This window comes from Coffea eugenioides, chromosome 7 (assembly GCF_003713205.1).
Source record: "Coffea eugenioides isolate CCC68of chromosome 7, Ceug_1.0, whole genome shotgun sequence".
Classification (NCBI taxonomy): domain Eukaryota; kingdom Viridiplantae; phylum Streptophyta; class Magnoliopsida; order Gentianales; family Rubiaceae; genus Coffea; species Coffea eugenioides.
In genome coordinates, this window is record NC_040041.1 from 16,265,085 (window position 1) to 16,268,995 (window position 3,911).

At 31.3% G+C, this 3,911-nt stretch overlaps 1 long non-coding RNA gene across 1 annotated transcript; it reads right to left on the bottom strand.

The window, feature by feature from the left end:
- Positions 1 to 332: 332 nt before the first annotated feature.
- On the bottom strand, positions 333 to 3,362 carry LOC113778811. The gene is made up of 4 exons (XR_003469330.1): positions 2,941 to 3,362; positions 2,251 to 2,312; positions 976 to 1,089; positions 333 to 495 (listed from the first exon to the last, which is right to left on the bottom strand). It is a non-coding gene; the product is annotated as an uncharacterized LOC113778811 (long non-coding RNA).
- Positions 3,363 to 3,911: the final 549 nt, after the last annotated feature.

Here is a 3,911-nt window from a genome sequence, read left to right on the forward strand (position 1 = left end):
CAAAAGTAGCCATTACAAAATAAAACAACAAAATTTGACATTGTGCAACAAGTATTAGCGAGACTTTCTGTGACAGTATGTTCTACCGCAAATACATTTGCGACATTTTTTTTTGTGCTGCAAAAAAATCCTTTACTAGCCGAAGAAGGGACATTTGGCAAGACCTTTGAGAACAAAAATGCATTCATATCCAAAAAAATTCTGATTGTACCCTTTTTTTTATGTTTCTCATTCAATGATTCCACAAAATTAAACTTTTATGATATATTAACAATAAAATATCATACATTATCTCATCACAAGTCAACGTCACAAATTTCATCACATCACATTAAAAAATGAAAAAGAAAAAATAGCATGGATTTTAAGAATTCACTTCCAATACAAAAAATTCATCTATTTCAAATGCTTGGCTTCAAAAGTGTGGTTGGCTTCCACAATTATATCTCTCAAAAATATCCTCACATATCAATCTCTTGCAAGAAGTTTCTCAATCTACAAGTTAAATTAATGAAGTACATTAGCAAAAAAGATAATTTAGGTAACGTTATAAGAAGTCAGATAATGCAGATGGTTAAGATAACAGCTGAGAGGAAATAATGCAATCAGTAGAAACTTCTTATCTTAGCAACCCATGGATTTCTGGACAATTGAACAGAAGCATTCAATCCATAAATCCATTACAACTATAAGATGAACTACAAGCTTGCTTCCATTTAACTCTTTTTAACCTCTTTGCTTGTTGCAAGATAAAGAAAGTAATACAGAAAAATTGTTCAAAAATCTGAACTGTCAATATCTGTTCTATTATTTGACATTTTTTCGATCGTTTTTTGTTGAATATTTGATTGATCAAGTTCGGAATGCTTGTTAGTTTTCTAGTCACCAGTCCAGTAGGTCAAATAAGACAAGTACTGGTGTATAAACCACATAATCATGATATGCAAGTGATAAAATAAGAACTGCAAATCATACCTACTAAAAAAAGGATGAACAGGACAGCCATAACCAGTTCAGATTGTTAATTGCCCAATCTGAATCAATAAGAAGCCTCTCAAATACATCACGACTTTTTTCCTGATGCACATACTGTCAGACAATAAAATAGTAAGGACAAACTGTATCTCCACTTGAGGTTGAAGACTATAACCATATCTCCACGAGTTAGAAAACAAGCAACATAATGCCATATAAATCCATGATAAGCATAAATTAGCATTCGGGAAATGACATAAAAGCATAAATGTAAAAACACTTCTAAGAAAATTTCAACAGTAAATTAGGAAAATCATTCTTAAGATACTGAACTTAAGTCTAGAACATAATATACCAAACTAACGAGACAGTAACATCAGAAAATAGGCGGTTAATCTTGTTGTAATTTCATTTTGAGATTTTTTATTAGTTTCCAAGTGCTCTTGCTTAAAATTGAAACAATTATCAAATGCACATTGCTAAATGCTAAAAATGCGGTCTTATATCGTCAACTTGCAGGTCCTACATGTTTAAAAAGATTTTCTTTCTATGCTCTTTAATCATAGAAACAGATTTATGCCTTTTTATTTGTTTAAGAAGAATAATCCATTTAGATTGTTATAGATAAAAATCCAATGCCATCAACAAGCGCTTACACTTTTAACATACCGTTCTATCTAGGAAGTCAGTTATTCCACTTTTAAATCTTAACAACTAAATTAGGCTCCAACATGTAAATCAAAGTTTGTTAGGTACCTCAAGTTCCATTTTAATAGAAAATGATGCTTTTATTGGGTGGACACAATTAATCAATATCAACTTTTTGGTCAGGTCACTTGCCAAGCCAATAAATTCCACAACATGCAAATCTAGCCCAACTAGCTTGACTAACAAAATGCAGTCCTTGACACAACTAAGTAAAAAAAGGCAAAAAAGAAATGGGCCTTGAATTCTAGATGCAGAAACACCACAAGGCAACAGTAAAGTATGAAATTGTGAAAGAGCATAATATCAAAAGTCTATAGCAAGCCATAGCTCTTACAATAAAGAAAAGTAATAGTAACATTAAAAAAAAGCATTAGACTAAATATATATCTTTTGTAGATGGTATTAGAATGGCAATACTAAGGTGAGATGAGTATTAGATCAGGATAAGTATTTTAATGTCGTAAGTCATTCCCAAATATCTGAAATTCATAAATAAGTATGCAAGAGACAAATCAATTTCTGGAATGGAGGAGATGGATATCTAATGAAATTCTCAGACAAAATTACCTTGAATTAGGATCAAAATAGATCAAAGAAATCCTTATCTTACACATCCGAATTCTTTGAACCTACAAAAGCAAAGATAAAATCAAAATGATTTTCATGTTATGAAACTTCAAGAACTTTGTCAAACCATCTAAAGAAAAGTTATTCATTATATATACCAGACTTCTGTTCACATTTTGCAGATACATGGCTTATTTGGGGATAAGTAGTCTAATAAAAGCCATTTCACATATTAACCTGGGTAGAAGAAACACAGACATATTACCAAATGAAAAAAAATTAGGATTGCAAAGACAATTGTCTAAATGCGCTATTACATAGGCCTCTAATCTCTTAACTTGATCCTAGACAAAAACTTGCACACTATTGTCAGATTTTGGATACTATGGAACTACATAGACCCTATGTAAATACTCATAGCCAAACAAAGTAAACAAGAGACGGAAGACAAAAGGTGAAAGAGAAAATTCTTCGAACCCAAAAACAGTAGACAAAATTTTAAGGCAAATTTTGTTTCATTCAGTTTATAAATCAAAAGATGGAGCTAAAACAATAGAAAAGAAAATCAAAGATTAAAAAAGGACCGAAATTAATCCAGCTTTGTCGTGAACTAAATAATTAAACAATTCCAAACCAGTAACTTATCACTTGAATCTAAGTTCACATAAGTAGTCAAAATCCAAATATTACCTCAGAGGCAGTTCAGAAGATAGTGTTCATTTTTCAGGACTTGAATGAAGAACGAAAGAAGGAAATGGTGCATGCGTTCCTATAGAAGACGGCATCGTCTTTCGAAGAAATGCGAGAATGATACTGCAACTACTTCTACTCTTCTGGTCAATTAAATCCAAACTATTTCTTGCTATTGAATGAAACATGCTTTTAAATCAATCTGCACAATGATTAGTAATCATTCAACAAGCAATCAACCAATAAATTCTGATTTTTGATAGAGAGATAGAGAGATTAGTGTTGTAGATATGCATAGATTAGGGTTGATGATAGGAAATTCATAACAAAGGCATTGAGTTGTTAAGAGAGGAATTGAATTCAAAAATAGTAATTCATAGATTAGGTTTTTGGATGGTAGAGAGAAAAAGTGGAAACTTCTTAGATTTGGGGAAGACGGAAATAAATGGGAATATTTTCTCAAATAAAGACCTTTTGTTATATAATGATACAATTGATCAAGGAGTTTTCGATATATGGTAAGAAAAAAAAACCAAAAAATAAAGGGTACAAATTTTTGGGTGCGCCTTTTTTGCTTTTTGCTTTAAAAAATGACGTGATTTCAACCGTCTAATTGTCAACATTTACTAATGTGCCACAACCTCACCAAAATAAACCAAATATATGGTGAAATCTGGGGCGAAATTGGAGTTGCGCTGCTGATTTGGGGCAGAATCACTATGTGCCTCATCAAAAGTGCCGCAACTGACCATATTTGTTATAGTGGATAATTCAAGCGGTAACAAATTGATTACTGATATTTATCAAGATTATAATGTTGCTATTTTTTAGTCTATAGGTTTTGATGGTTATGACAAATTTTATGAATAAACATGTAGAATTTTATATTTTTTATATAGGTTAAAATATCGTAGACGGGTGCTCCACTTTGAACTTATGAGAAATATATTTAGATACATCAAAGAAATCAT